A 17,160-nucleotide genomic window follows, 5' to 3' on the forward strand; every position below is an offset into this window, starting at 1 on the left:
TGAAGGCACAGCTACTATAATGGCTACTTGTTTGTGGATTTGTTAATGGCATACTGCAAAGGAAACATACTTTTCCTTTATGAATATGTACAGACAGCATCAAACAAAGCTGTAAAAACCAAGTTAAATAAGAAATAACAGAAATACTAATTATTTATATTAGCACAATACCTAGGAGCCCTAATATCCATTCCTGACCTCCCTGTTTTAGCTGGCGGACACCAGAAGACAGGAAAGCTGGACCCTGATCCAAAGCCCATTGAAGTGAATGGAAATTCAAGTTTGAAGGGCTTTGGATAGGATCACTGGAAGGGAAGCCTCATCAACTCTTAATTAAATTTGGGACGGGAATAGAATCTCCCCTCTCAAAACCTAGTTTTAAACGGTCTCACTAAATATTCTATCCCCACTCATGAACGATTCTGGGGAGGGTCCCAGAGCTCGGACTGCAGCATGAGCCTGGAAGTCTACACAGCAATGAAACAGCCACAAAGCCCAAGCCCTGACAGACTGAGTTGGCTAGAATGGGTCAGCTACAGGTTTTTCTTTGCTGTGTAGACATACCCCCAGTTGTCTTCAGAAACTGGAAGGCCAAGAGATGATTTTTTGTACCCTCTTTGATCTCCCCTTCCCCCATGTGCCAAGCTCAGAATCAAGATCTTGGTGTTTCTGCCTTAAAAAACCCAAGCAGAATTATTTTTTTAAATCAAATCACCAAAAAGCAATGTTAAAAATTTTGTTTTGCTTTGTCCTTCACCTTTAAGCATTGTACACAATGATAATAAGGACTATTAAAGCCAATTAACCACTCCCTGTATACTTGGCAGGTTTTGCTTCACTGATTCCTTCTGGGTCAGAGAGAGAACCTGTTGCATAAAAGATAGTATGAAGTGTTCAAATTTAGAATCAATACCATACTCCACAATTATATCCTGGAAACAGTTAGATTTGTATTTCAAAAAAGTTCTGCAATTACAAGAGTGAAGATGAAAAGGACACCTCCTTACTCAGCAAATCTACTGCTTGAGTCATTTATGTTTGTTTTCTGGGGGGAAAACACAAGGATTTTATACCTTGGCCCTGCAGAGTCAACATGGATACAGGATGGCCCAGTGAGCTCACACCTATTCTGCCTCATGCATAATCCGTAAAACTGTCAGTTATGATTGCAGAATCTCTATTACAAGTCACAGTGAAAGAGGTAGAAAGAACCACCTGGATTTTTCTAATCCCAGGTTGAGTTTGCAGGGATGACAGTTAGAAAAATCAACTTTTAATTGAGAGAGTGAATCTGATGACAGTCACTGAGGAAAAAACTATAAATACAGTATGGAGCATATTGTCATTTTGTAGTCACTTATTTTACTACAATTGCACTTTAATAATTTATATTAAATATATTTAATAATTTAGTCTCTACTTGCCATAACAAGTAAAGCATTTTTTTCTGAGGAAGATCCCCAAACTTGTATTGTTTTTAACTCTAATTAGCAGAACTGTCAGAACTAAGTAATATTTGAGTGAGATTTCTGTACAGCATGCAACTATAGTTTAATTCACTATGAAATAAAAGTGTTGACATCAAATATCACTAAGCTGGGGTTTTGAAATCCTCTTTGTCCTCCATGGGGCTGATTTCACCATATCCTTGTTTATATTAGGAGAAAGGAGTTTCGGAGAGCTATTGTATCCACTCAAAAGATCTTGACAATCAGCCAACTCCTCTACATTATTTCTGTCTCCCTGGGATGTGCTTGACTTTCTCTCTCAACGGTACATCAAAGCTTCATTGAGAAGACCATAGGTACTGCTTGTTATTGCTCTGTCATTCTAATGAGAAGATGATGTCCTTGGTTACCCACTGTATTCCTTAATCACCGCACATGTTTTAAGAATTTCGCAGTCCAACCAAATGCTGCTGTCTCAATACTTCAACGTTACTTCCTTTTCTAAAATAGCTTGCCTCGTTTCCTGTTTATTAATCTTCCACACTTACCATGATAAATCCTAGTAACAAGTACCAGCTTTATTTACTTGATTTATTTATTTTAAACAACTTTTCTATTGTGTTTGGAGTAAGAGTCGGGAGGGTACCTAGCGAAACAAAACTGACTTTACTAACAGTAAGAAATTCATTCCACTTAGCTTAACTGAAACTACATAAGCAGGTGAGATAACTCCAACTTTTACTACTTCCAAAGTAACTCCAGCCACCACAGCACTCCAGCAGGATATTAATTTACAAAAACTCACTCATCAGAGAACACTCACTGGCATATACATACCATGTGAAACAATGCAACTTTTAGCTGCTTAACTCTTTCATGGACATCACAGAAGGCACCAAAGTTGGAATGTTTTTAAAAATCGATTTTTTTCTTGACTGCAATCCTTTATTTAGTAGATTAGCAATCAGCCTCTTTCCTACCCTTGCCTTCATATTGTCTTTTATGCTGCCACTACATTGTGTCTCCCACTTCTGTCTTTAAATTCTTCCTTAAAATCCACTTCCATTAATCCTTCCTAGGTTAACTTCAGCACTGATATTTATTTTCCTTTCTCAAAGGTGGTCCTGTGTTCTGTTTTGTGCATATCAGATTGTAAATTCTTCAAATCTCTATGTTCTTTAAAATGCTTTCTATATTTACAGCGCTATACAAGCATTTAAGAATATTAAAGAGCTGCTAAGGATTCATGGAAGACGTATTCAGAAATAATTCTACTAGTATACCACTGTTTATTTTTCTCTTCTGTCAGACAAAATATTTTTCTAGAAATAGTATGTAAACCAAATGCTCAATTTGAATTTACTTAACAGAAAAATAACCCTGCTTCTGTATTAAGTTAATGTATATATTATATATACATATATATATTCACACATATATTATATATATATATATATGTATATATTTGTAGCTCTCATTTAAACATATTTAGAAAGTATATAGTGGTTTACATCTTCAAAGCACTGCACCAGCATTAATCTTTCCAATACCCCTGCAAGGAGGTGAGTATTATTCTAATTCATAGATGGAGACTCACAGATCAAAGATAAGGGCCTGATTTCAGCGGCACTGAGCACCCATAGTCCTGTGGAGGGCCATCCATGATTTGGACACGAGTCGGAGTCTTCATAAGCAAGACAGTGCAGATTTTCTGAGACAACATTTTAGGAAATTAGACTAAAAAAGATTTCAAAAAGGCCAAAATCAAAATAAATTGTTTTGACCCAAACTGAAGGTTTTTTGGATTGCATATTTGCAAAAATCTGATATTGATTTTTCGTCCAATTTCAAGACAGTAATTTTTTTAAAATTATCAAATTCTTGTGGGATGGGAAAACTATTTCCTGCCCAGCTCCATTCATAAGTGACTAAAAAAGTGGCCACAAAATATTACAATCTTTGATGCTGACTGGCACAGTAGTTACAGAAATAGGTTGTCTATTTCTAGAGGTGTTAAATGATTCTTTTTAAACATCTTCTGGACCAACAAGCTTAGGTCTTTATAGGACAACTGTCCCATCAACTGGAGCATCTGTGCTCAGTAAGACTGGAGTAGACACACCTGAAAGATTAAGGCCAAATTTTTCAAAAGTGTCCACAGATTTGGGTGCCTCTAGTTTTGGAAACCTAACTTGAAGGCACCTTGGGTCTGATTTTTCAGAACTGCTGAGCACCCACAATTACTATGAGTTGTCAGCGCTCAGCACCTCTAAAAAACAGACCTTAATTTAAAAAAGTGTTACATGAGGTTCCATTTGTTGTAAGAAATCTTTCTATATACCATTTATTTATTTAGGAAGTATTAACATGCTTACAAATCCTTGGCATACAAATATAGAAACAAAATAATAAAAAATATCTAATAGATTTCAGAATAGTTTCCTATTGTCTGTGTCATTTAAATCTGACCAGCAGGAAGCACTGGAAAGTAAGCTGTAGGAAACAATCCTGCCTTGACCCTGAAACGGAGCAGATGATCTAAGAAGTCTTTTCCTTCCTTAATTTTCTATTAACTTATTGACATTTCTAATATGTTTTGTTTGTACTCCTTCTATAATGTTGTATTCTGAAGTTGAGCTACAACATAGAAATTCTAGCATACACCGGGAAAAAATACACAGAAGCAATCGTAGCCCTGCCTTCATTACTAGCTCATATAAACTTCAAATATGCGATAAAAAGAAGCTTGACTTTTTTAAAACTTTATTAAAAATGAAGACATTATTTTCTACAAAACTATTCTGAAAATCACCCAGTTATTCTTAGTCTCCGTCTGATAGTCTGTTGGCTTGCATACTTTTGCTTAGTGTATTATTCTGTCCAGATGAATTTTATCACAAAGAGATGCCTAAACTAAACTTTTGAATTCTATAGCCCTACAGTCATAAATGAGAGCTCAAGACATGATTTGTGGGTCCTTCACGACTTTGGTTCCTTCACATACATGGCAAATATGATACAATGTCCAGATTGCATATTATTGTGGTTGCAATAAAGTATAACATGACCCAACATTATGGAACTTGTTTCTGCATCATTCAAGTCAACTGGGTTTTTGAAGGGGAGCAGGATCAACAGTACTTAGATCACTTATGAGGATAAACCAAAATTAGACACACAGTGCAGAAAACAACTACAGACTATGATCAATATACCATTTTATCAGCTGTAATCACTTGACTGTAAGAGTCAATAAAGTTTTAAATATTTAGTAACACATTTTCTGACCTTCCAGAGACGCAACAGTAGGTAGATATATCTGGAATTATAAAGAAAACTAAAAATGGCACAGAACTGAAAAAAACATATTTTCAGTTACCATAATTGTATTGTTTTAAACTTACATCAGACCAGAGTTATTTCAACAGGAAGCCTTGCAGCCAACAGCTGGAAAAGTCATAGAGTTATTCTGGAAGGTGACTTATTAATTTTTACAGATGTCTCAGTTCCTATCTTTCAAAAGTAGTTAAAATGCTGACTACAGATGAGCCCCACATCTCAAAATCTGGATTTCAGCTCCTCATAAGATTGGGGTGGGAGGGTCGTTCTATGGTATCAGATTACTTTAAATACAGGAGTCATTTGCAAAATTTGGACCTGGTTATTTTGTAGAGCATCCCCAAATTCAGCATTTAATCTACATTTGGTTCAGTCTGTTATAAAACAAAGGACTCTTTCCAAAATTTAGAATTCAAGCATGACAACAGTCAGGGGTGGTTGGATTCAGGATTTTTTTTTAGGCCATCTCTTACATGAATGATAATGATGCAGTATCCTAGTGCAGAACCCTTACACTGTGTCTGAATGAGCACTTTGGTCATTGGAGGCTAAAGTCACCAATTCCTTAGCAGTACATGGCTCTAAGCACATCCTCTAAAGAGGTGTTTGCTTTCAGTTTAAATTAATGAAACTAACACCTGCTAATGCCAACTGGTACAAGAAAAGCACACATTTTATTTCAGTTGACCACATTTCCTGCTGCCTAAATATTTACAGCACGCTAAGGAAAAACTGTGTAGCAAGATTAATAACTAACAAACCACAAGTTCTTGCTCAAGTTACCATGTAGTAGTATTTTATAACCATACTGACTCATTGTTATTACATGTTTGTTTATGCTGGGAACACCCTGGTATCCAAGTGCAGTCTCACTTATAGGGCTCCCCAATCTGATATATACTAAGTATATGCTATAAGTATATGCTAAGTAACTTCATGCTTTTCCATATACAATGGAAATCAGTGACAAATTCAGACCAGTTTGAGTGCATTCTTTGCCCACGCTTTCTGGACCCATCCTTTCTTTCACCTAATTCTAAACCTGCCTCTCATGTGGTTACTTTAAGTCACCATCCTTAGCTGTGAAGTCTCAGACAGACAGCCACCATTACAGTCAGATCAGACTTGCATAGCTGGGTCATAACTGACAAGAGTTTACTATAAACCCAATCAAGCCAACTGACTGAACCCACGCTTCTAAAGACAAAGCATTCTATCCTCCAACATGAGGAACAAGACCCCTACAGCACCCAAAATGTTTGACTACCAGCCACAGTGTAATAAAGATGGGGTTCCACACAGTAGAGAACCTACATTTTGTTCATTCTGTGGGATCTTGTGCAGGTAACTGCCTCTCATGACTTCAATGATGGGAGAATAAACCCTATTGGGTCAAAAAGAAAAGGAGGACTTTTTGTTAGTCTCTAAGGTGCCACAAGTCCTCCTTTTCTTTTTGCGGATACAGACTAACACGGCTGCTACTCTGAAACCTATTGAAGTCAGATTTTTAAGAGCTCAGCTCCCATTTGGGCACAAAATTAAGTGGCCAGATTTTTAAAAGTACAATGGGTGCCAAGTTCTTCTGAAACTCTGGCCCTAATTGTGGGTGGTGATGACTTGAAAATCTGACCAAAACCATCTACAACTTCAAACAAATCTCTCCTGTACACATAATGACTATATGCTGTCTTTGATTCACACACACAGAAATCCCAAGCACACCATAGGGGTACTGCACTAGGATCCCAGGTGGCATAAACAGGTGAGGGTGAAGGGACTAATGTAGCTGCCTTTCATCAATCACCTAAGGACAGAGATTCCATAATGAGGAAGAGGACTTAGAATCATAGAATATCAGGGTTGGAAGGGACCTCAGGAGGTCATCTAGTCAACCCCCTGCTCAAAGCAGGACCAATCCCCAACTAAATCATCCCAGCCAGGGCTTTGTCAAGCCTGACCTTAAAAACCTCAAAGGAAGGAGATTCCACCACCTCCCTAGGTAACCCATTCCAGTGCTTCACCACCCTCCTAGTGAAAAAGTTTTTCCTAATATCCCACCTAAACCTCCCCCACTGCAACTTGGGACCATTAGTCTTTGTTCTGTTATCTGCTACCACTGACAACAGTCTAGATCCATCCTCTTTGGAACTCCGTTTCAGATAGTTGAAAGCAGCTATAGTGGCCGAGAAGCTGGATATGTGTGCCCTTTTTGCCAAGAAGGCTAACAGCATTTTGGGTTGTATAAGTAGGAGCATTACCAGCAGATTGAGGGACGTGATCATTCCCCTCTATTCGGCATTGGTGAGGCCTCATCTGGAGTACTGTGTCCAGTTTTGGGCCCCACACTACAAGAAAGATGTGGAAAAATTGGAAAGAGTCCAACGGAGGGCAACAAAAATTATTAGGGGACTGGAGCACATGACTTATGAGAAGAGGGAACTGGGATTATTTAGCCTGCGGAAGAGAAGAATGAGGGGCGATTTGATAGCTGCTTTCAACTACCAGAAAGGGGGTTCCAAAGAGGATGGATCTAGACTTCTAACAGCTGATCCTTGTTTGATGGAGAGAATCACGGTAGAGACATTATTATTATTATTGTGATGTGATTTTTTTTTAAAAGTAATTTATATAGCCTTATGCTCAATTTCCCTGTATGCTCTGCAGCAACCCGGGGCTAAATTCTGTGTAAGACACCCTCATTTCCATGGCACTCTGGTGTGGCACATCATTAATTCTGACCTGAGTGCTATCAGGCTGTTTGTGAGGGGCCTGGGCTGGGAGCTACAGCAGCAAAGCATGGTGAGGCACCCACGGTTGAGGAGCAGGTGGTGACACAGCCCCTCACGGATCTGGACTGCAGCCTGGAATCGAAAATCAAGCTTTTAAAGGGTAGCACCCAAAAACTGAGGCACTCAGTCACAAGTCATTCTTGAAAATCTTGGCCAATATTTTTATATATTTCCTTACTTGGTTTCTGATCAGCAGGCCTAAACCCGGCAAGTGTACCAATATGAGTATTATGGTACATTACTGTGCAAGAGCAAATAATGCATTTTACAAACATCAGGTTCCAAGGTAGTTACAGGCACTGTTCCCATCATACAGCATATCATTGGAGTGTTTAAATTGCTGCCATTAGTTTTACTGATACTTCCTGAGTGACCCAAATTAAACTAAACAGATTGCTCACTGGGGACCTGACTGCAAACCAGGAGCCACTTGTGAAAGTTCTAAATTGCAAGTTAGAACAAAACACTACAAAGCCAAAATCCAAAGTGGATACACAGATGGCTAACTGCCTCGATCACTGGTGGTGAGGGTGGGGCGAGAATGATACTTTCTGGAATCACACTCCATTGCAGGTTCAGACAAATTATGCTAACAATACACTGGCAGTTCCTACTGGGGGAAAATAATGTAGAAACCATTATAAAAGGAATACATACACCACATTAGTTTTTTTGCAAAATAATACTTAGGTTATTGTACTTCAGGCAGGTTTCTCTGTCACTTAAAATGATAACCAATTTGACACTCCATCCTTAATACTGCCATTAAAAGGCAAGCCTGAAACAATGATAGCCAGAAAGAAAAGGAACAATTATATGAGTGTCCTCACATTTCCATTTTCTCGGTTCAGGAAGCCATTAGTTTATACAATATGTGATACAGTAGGGCCAGTGGTCAGGCATCTTTGCCCCATTTTTGTGCAGGGAGGCCCAGAAGGCCTACTATGATATGACTACAGAGGAGGTGGCAGATTACCCCCCGGCTGAAGGCGGAGATCCTGGCCAGGTCCAGGGTATCAACAGTCTTGTGAGCCCAGAGGTACCATGAATGGCAGTATTGCAAAGACAAGACACCACGATCACAACTGTTTGACCTAATCCACCTAGCCCGGGAGTGGTTACACCCAGAGGCCCTCAGCTCTGAGAAAATGATGGAACTCCTGGTGCTGGACCGCTATATGAGGGGACTACCCTCGGGGCTTCTGAGCCTGGGTAGGCCAGAATGACCCCTCCACCTTTGACGTACTGGTCACCCTCATAGAGAGATAACTGACAGCCTGTGACCTGTTTGCAACCCCAGGAGGTGAAACATAGCGTTCCCGACCCTGAGGCCCGGATCATCAAGAAATCCAAGAAAGCCATAGCTGGAAGAACAGATACCAAAGAGCGGCCTAAGGCCCTGAAGGGGTCTGGGGATCCAAGGGCAGAGGGCTGGGGGAGAGGGTCAGAGAAACCAAGACAGAGGGCAACCTCTGGGATGAGATATCATTGTTATGAGCGTGGGGAGTTGGGGCATATAGCAGTCCATTGCCCCAACAGGGAGGAGCCCATGCAATGCAATCTGGGGGATTGCAGGGACGAATGTGGACTAATCAGCCTGGTGGGGGTCACGACAGCGCCACATGAGTACACCAGGCCAGTAAAGATGAACAGCATACAGATCATAGCTTTGGTGGACTCTGGGAGTGCTGTCACACTGGTCTCAGGGAAGTTAGTGGGGCAAGACCAACTGAGCCAGGCCAAGAGCACCAGAGAGAAGGAGGAGGTAGTAGAGGTAAATGGAGTGCTAGTAAAAGGGAAAACCAAAGGCCCAGGACTATACTATATAATCAAACATGATCTGTTGTACTGGGTAGTGACGTTGCACTCCCTATGTTTATGGAAATATGCTTATGAGTGTAAATATAATATAACTGGAATATGCTTTATGCAAAAGGTCTCTTGTAAGGTATCATTACAAAGCTTATAATCTACTGAGTGTGTTCATCCTATATGAATGAATGTATCATTCTTGTATCTGAAGCTAGAAATATGAAGTATTATTCTGAAGCCCTATTGTAACTATGCAAAGTGTGGGCCATTAATGGTGGCTTGGAATCTTGATGGCTCCCATTAACTAGGACAATTGGTTGTAAATGGCTCTGTTTACTTGTAAGCCTTCCTGTATACATGGGTGCCAATGAGTAACGAAGTCTCACAGGACATGTCACATGATACTGAAATCCATCTTAAACCTGGTGCTTTTCCATTTAGAAGGAAGGGTGGGAACCCAGAGAGAGACAAAGGATTCCCGCCTTGTGAAAAAGATATAAAAGGGGATGGAACAGAATAAAGAGGTTGCCAGTCATGAGAAATCCCCTAGTTACCACCTGAGCTGGAACTAATAAGAACTGTACCAGGGAAAAGGATTGGTCCCAGACTAAGAAGGAGTCTAGTCTGTGAAAGAAGCTTATCGGAACATCTCTGAGGGTGAGATTTACCTGTATTCAGTTTTTTAAACGTATTCGGCTTAGACTTGCGTGTTTTGTTTTATTTTGCTTGGTAACTTACTGTGTTCTGTCTGTTATTTCTTAAAGCCACTTAAATCCTACTTTTTATACTTAATAAAATCACTTTTGTTTATTAATTATCCCAGAGTAAGTGATTAATACCTGGGGGAGCAAACAGCTGTGCATCTCTATCACTGTTCTAGAGGGTGGACAATTTATGAGTTTACCCTGTATAAGCTTTATACAGAGTAAAACAGATTTATTTGGTGTTTGGATCCCTTTGGGAGCTGGGTGTCTGGGTGCTGGAAATAGGTGACTTGCTGAGCAATTTTTGGTTAAAGTCTACAACTCTGGGGGCATGGACCAGACCTAGATCTGTGTTACAGCCGACTAGCATGTCTGGCTCAACAAGGCAGGGTTCTGGAGTCCCAAGCTGGCAGGGAAAATGGGCTCGGAGTTCATTAGCACATCAGGTGACAGCCTCAAGGGGGTCTCTGTGACCGAAGCCGTCACAGTGCCAATACGGGGGGAAGTAGTAGTAGAACAGTTCTTGGTGCCACAGAATTACAAAAGGGCCATATCAAAGTTAGCTCACAGTCATCTGTTTAGGGGACATTTAAGAGCAGACACTCCTTGGATAGAGTCCTAAGGCGGTTCTGCTGGCTGGGGGATACGGGCCGAAGTCCAGCGCTATTGCACCTCCTGCCCAGAATGCCAGATACATAGCCCTGACCTCAGTTAAGGGCCCTGTTGGTACCCTTGCCTGTAACTGAAGTCCTGTTTGAAAGGACAGCCATGGATCTAGTGGGCCCACTAGAAAGAATGGCCCGGGGCCACTGCAGCATACTCATCACACTGGACTATGTTACAAGGTACCCTGAAGCCATTCTTCTAAGAAACCCCACGTCCAAGGCAATCGCAAAAGAACTGGTCCAGGTATTTGCTAGGGTAGGCATCCCTAAGGAGATCCTGACAGAGCAAGGGACTCCCTTCATATCGAGAGTAATGAAAGTCTTATGTACCCTGCTCCTCATCCAAGCCTTGCGGATCTCGGTCTATCATCCCCAAAAAGATGGTCTGGTTGAGCAATTTAACCGCACTCTCAAGAGCATGATCTGAAAGGTGGTGGCTCAAGTTGGAAAAGACTGGTATACCCTCCTACCGTACCTGATGTTTGCGATACGAGAAGTTCCCCAGGCATCTACTGGATTCTCCCCTTTCAAGCTACTATACAGATGCCACTAACATGGCATATTAGACATCGCGAAGGAGGAATGGGAGGAACAACCCAACCCAGGGAAGAACGTCATCATGCACGTGGCCCAGACGAAAAAATGAATAGCCCAAGTGACCCCCATAGTATGAAAGCTCAAGAGGCCCAGCGAACCCACTACAACCATCGGGCAAAAACATGGAAATTTCAACCAGGAGAATGGGTACTGCTACTGGTACCAGCAACAGAAAGCAAGTTCCTGGCCAGCTGGCGTGGACCCTATGAGATTGTGGAAGCCATTGGGGAGGTGAATTATAAGGTGACGCAGCCAGGCAGCCAAAGGCCAGAGCAGATCTACCATGTCAACTTACTGAAACCCTGGCTCAATCAGGAGACATGCCTGGGGTGGAGATAAAGGCACTTAAGGATATCCCCCAAATTAGTCCCAGAACAATGAACAGAGGTCGTCGAGATGAACCAGCGGAACCAAGACATATTCTCCACACAACCAGGCTGTACGATGCTGATCCAACACCACATCGTCACCTGTCCCGGAGCAAGGATGATGATAAAACCATATTGTATACCAGAGGCAAAAGGAGAAGAAATTATAGATTCATAGATATTAAGATCAGAAGGGACCATTATGATCATCTAGTCTGACCTCCTGCACAATGCAGGCCACAGAATCTCACCCACCACTCCTGTGATAAACCTATGTCTGAGCTATTGAAGTCCTCAAATCATGGTTTAAAGACTTCAAGGTGCAGAGAATCCTCCAGCAAGTGACCCGTGCCCCATGCTACAGAGGAAGGTGAAAAACCCCCAGGGCTTCTTCCAATCTGCCCTGGAGGAAAATTCCTTCCCAACCCCAAATATGGCGATCAGCTAAACCCTGAGCATACGGGCAAGATTCACCAGCCAGATACCCAGGAAAGAATTCTCTGTAGTAACTCAGATCCCACTCCATCTAACATCCCATCGCAGGCCATTGGACCTATTTACCATGAATAGTTAAAGATCAATTAATTGCCAAAATCATGTTATTCCATCATACCATCTCCTCCATAAACTTATCGAGTTTAATCTTGAACCCAGATAGGTCTTTTGCCCCCACTGCTTCCCTTGGAAGGCTATTCCAAAACTTCACTCCTCTGATGGTTAGAAACCTTCGTCTAATTTCAAGTCTAAACTTCCCAATCGCCAGTTTATATCCATTTGTTCTTGTGTCCACACTGGTACTGAGCTTAAATAATTCCTCTCCCTCTCCGGTATTTATCCCTCTGATATATTTATAGAGAGCAATCAAATCTCCCCTCAACCTTCTTTTGGTTAGGCTAAAAGAAGGAAGTAAGGAAGGTGGAAGTAAGGAAGACGCTGGAACTCTGGATGATTGAGGAATCCCACAGACAGTGGACCAGCCCTATTGTCTTGGTCCCCAAGTCTGACAGCACCCTGAGATTTTGTAATGACTTCCGAAAATTAAATGAGGTATTCCAATTCAATGCCTACCCAATACCACGTATCAATGAGCTGGTGGATCAGTTAGGCAAGGCCCAATACTTGATCACCTTGGACTTGACAAAAGGTTACTGGCAGATCCCCCTGGCTGAGGACGCCAAGGAAAAAACGCTTTCTCTACACCCAATGGCCTCTTCCAATATACTGTCCTCCCTTTCGGGATCCAATGGGGCTCCCATGACTTTCCAACAGTTGATGGACAGATTACTTTGACCCCATGCCAAGTATGCTGCTGCCTATTTAGAAGATGTAGTAATCCATAGCCCTGACTGGGAGACACACCTTGGAAAAGTGGAAGCAGTATTAGATGCTCTTAGATAGGCCGGCCTCACCGCTAACCCATCCAAATGTGCAATAGGGCTAGCCGAGGCCAGATACCTCGGGTATGTAGTCAGAAGGGGTTCCAAGAAACCCCAATGGAACAAAGTGGAGGCAACACAATGCAAGTGGAGGCCCCAACTGATCCACAAGAAGCCAAGTCAGAACATTATTAGGGATAGTGGGGTACTATTGCCGGTTCATCCCTCACTTCACCCCAAGGGCAGCGCCTCTGACAGACCTGATAAGAACTCGGGGCCCGAAGATCGTTAAGTGGACCAAGGTGGCAGAAGAAGCTTTCACACACACGAGGATGGCCCTTTGCAGTCATCCAGTGCTCATAGCCCCAGATTTCAAGAAGGAATTCATTCTACAAACAGACGCCTTGGAGGTAGGACTTGGGGCGCTCCTTTCACAAATGGTGGGGATGAGGAGTACCCGATCCTTTACCTCAGCCAGAAGCTCTTGCCCAGGGAGCAATGGTACGCTGTAGTAGAAAAGTAATGCCTAGCAGTTAAATGGGCCATAGAGATTCTACGGTACTACCTACTTGGGCGGCAGTTCACCCTTGTGATGGACCACACTCCACTCCAATGGATGCACACAAACAAGGAGAGGAATGCACAAGTGACTAGATCAGTGGTCTCCAAAGTTTTTGGATTACGCACCCCCACGGTGCCGCCGAAGAAAGGAGAGCGGAAGACCTACCGAAGGCGTGCTGCTGAAGAAAGAAGACGGGAAGACCTGCTGCAGGCGTGCTGCCAGAGGGAAAGACCTGCTGCAGGTGTTCACAGCTGCCGCCGAAGAAAAAAAAATGGCGGAATGCCGTCCAGTGGTGCTCCTCCTGCCGTGCATCCCCTGGGATCCTCTGACACACCCCCTGGGTTGCGCGCGCCCCACTTTGGAGACCACTGGACTAGATGGTTCCTATCTCTACAACCTTTCCACTTCCGGATGCAGCATAGTGCCAGAAGCCAACACGGCAATGCGGCTGGCCTGTCACGACAACTGTCTCTTGTCCCAAGTAGCCAACCCCGTGGTGTTGAGCAGGGGGGCGAAGGATGATATGTGATTCAGCAGGGCCAAGGGACAGTGGGAGAGTGTTTTTTTTAATGGAACACTTCACAAAGTTGCGTGTCATCCTTGTGCAGGGGCCATGCTAATCTTCTCTGTATCATTCCAATTTTAGTATATGTGAGTGGTAGAGGGGAGATATATAAGCCCTAAACTAATTAAGACATGGTTCCCTGTAGTCTAGGGAAGGTTACTACAGGTTAATTGGAGCCCTGTAGTCAACTAAGGCCCTGTCAGGAACCTAATAAAAAAACCCTGCTTCATGCAGACAGGGTGGTGTGAGGAAGGAGAAAGGACTGGAGTTTGGAGGTGTGTTGCTGAGCATTGAAAGACCAGAGAACTGGAGGAAGGGAGACCCTGCCCCAGCAGGGCAGGGAGACTCCCTCCCCCAGCCTCAAAGACCAAGGGTAAACCTACCTAAGGGGGAAAAGGGTAAGAAACCCGCAGGGGTTGTGAGGGCTGGTGCTCAGAGTGAGGAGCAAACCCAGACCCCTTCCCTGCTTCCCTCTTCTACCACCTTCCTGAGCCACTAGTGTGGCTCTCGGCACCCCAAGAGCAGGGGCAAGGGGTGGCGTCCTAGCTCCCCTCCCCACCAACAAAAGCATGGGACCCACTATACCAACATCGGCCATTCTGCCACAAATGTTAAAGAACTGGAGTAGATTCATCCCTGTTCTAACTCCATTTATGACAACTGAGTTGCACTAGGGGTGAATTTGGTCTAATATTTTGTACCTAATTCTCTCGTGCTTTCAGGATTTAGCAAGGAAAAAAAATCTTTAACAAAGTTACACCCATGTTTTTACCCAAAGCAAGTCTGGTCTGGTGGTCTGAACAGCATTCTAAAAGCTCCAAACTTTTGAGTTTTAATCCTAACACCCTCAATCACCTTAGGCCAGTCACTTAGCCACCCCACACCTTCATCTTCCTGTATATGAAGCAGAAATTACAGCACTCACTCACCTTCATCACAAGGGTATTTCATGCTTGCCTAGTGACTGTAAAACGCTGTCAAGGTTGCTCTGTGTTAGCAGTTTTCCATCTTTAGTGTAAATGCACAGCTAGGCAGTTATTCAAAAATACCTAAGAGCCAAATTTTGCCCTTGTTACACTCTGTGTAACCCCAATAACTGCAACAGGACAGAACACAGTTTAAGGAATTTGCACCTGTGCAGCCACACCTCTAATGTGGATGGACTACACTGGAATAAAATGGAGCTTGCACTGGGTTCACTTATACCAGTAACTTACTGGAACTAAGCTCCAATAATGTATCCAATGATCTAGGCAACTCTAATAATATGTTTTCAAATACTTTTCAAACGACGAAATGTGTTAAAGCACATGTTATCCTCCCCATATATTTCCATATGGGGGTTGTGACTAATAATCCTTCTCCATTATTAAAGAAAGATGAAAATAATTGCCACTGAATACTTATCAGTGGGATATAGGCATGTTAGATCACTTCGGAGCATCAAGAGAGGAAGTGCCTAATGGTATGATTTCCCATTAACATGTGATTTGTTTATGCAATTTGAGATGCTGTCAGCCAGATTAAAAATCATATTCTTCTAGTAAATAAGCTTTGATGGAGGCCTGGACGATTCAAGACCAAGAATAGAGTATAAATGCCTTTCACCTTTAGCTAACATGTTCAAATCAAGCCCATCTCAGTAAGGACTGAAAGTTCTTACCATCTTGCGGCTTCTCGGTGGCCTATTGATGGTCTTGTTTCACACCATGGTGCACAGAGGCCTGCATCACAAAATTGGCACAGAATCTGCCTTCTTGTAGGTTACAACACAAGGTGAAGGTTACAATGAAGGTTACAACCAAAACAGCACTCACAAAACAAAAAAGAGTTCCCAATCTGACCTATACATTCCCACACACACACCTCTCTCTCTCTCTCTCACACACACACACACACACACACACACACTCACTCACCCAGCATGTCCTGCCCTCCCAACACTACATTTAAAGTCCTCGCTCCAAAGAACAGAGCTTATCCTCAGAACTGGTGTAATAATTAGGCATAATGTATTTTTTCCTAATCTAGCTCTGAAATTCCTAGGCCATTTTAGCTGATGCCTTCCCAAAAAATTCAGCTTGAGACAGCCACCTGACAGAGAAAATTTCAGCCCAAATGGTTAGAGTTTGGTAAAGTTATCAGCAACCAAAAACAGGGTCTTACAATGGAAAGTGTCTGGCAACCTAAATTATATACAATGCTACCTATAACACTGGATCAGTGAATATCGATTATGAAAAATGCTTATGATAATACTTAATTGAATATGCTTAAAAGTACTGTGGTGTATTTTGTAAAGGTAATGATGTTTTAAGAACATGAAACCTCAGTACAGAGCTTTGCTATTACATTTTTTCCTTGAAGTGGAATGAAGCTACCTTTAGTGTGAATAGTCAGCTTTACAGAATAGTGAAGTGGGAATAATCAAAGTTCCGCTATATGAGTTAAAACAAAAGCAAAAAAAAAAAAAAAAAAGGAAAAAAAATATTTCCATATATACTTAGACCCTGATCCAGCAAGGAGCTCTGTGTGGGCAGCCCCTGCAGAGCTACTTGCAAAATCACGTCTTCAGTCATCATCAGCCGAACTATGAAACACATTCTAGAATCACAAATAGCAACTGTGGTTTCATACATAGGAAGAGAGAGATCACTTGCGAAACAAATTTTAGAGCTTTACAAAGATAACCAATGAGACGGGTTTAAGAAGTGCTATTTTAAGGGATGCAGATGTATTGGCTGTATTGTGAGCCTGAATTCTTGTTAGTGCTATCTTTCTACCTTTTAAAGCAGGGGTGGGCAAACTACGGCCCGCGGGCTGGATCCGGCCCCTCAGGGCTTTGGATCCAGCCCACGGGATTTCCCCCCATGGTGCCGCAGGCCCCGCGCCATCCTCAGAAGTGGCTGGCACCATGTCCCTGGAGCTCCGGGCA

The 17,160-nt window shown here is 42.4% G+C and overlaps 1 protein-coding gene and 1 pseudogene across 1 annotated transcript in view; both read right to left on the minus strand.

The window, feature by feature from the left end:
* The window catches only part of NIBAN1 (niban apoptosis regulator 1), a 127,584-nt gene that overhangs the window by 78,257 nt on the left and 32,167 nt on the right, over window positions 1–17,160 (minus strand). The window lies entirely within an intron of this gene.
* On the minus strand, window positions 14,224–14,316 carry LOC140916677 (U6 spliceosomal RNA; annotated as a pseudogene).

This window comes from Lepidochelys kempii, chromosome 8, assembly GCF_965140285.1.
Source record: "Lepidochelys kempii isolate rLepKem1 chromosome 8, rLepKem1.hap1, whole genome shotgun sequence".
NCBI classification, from domain to species: domain Eukaryota; kingdom Metazoa; phylum Chordata; order Testudines; family Cheloniidae; genus Lepidochelys; species Lepidochelys kempii.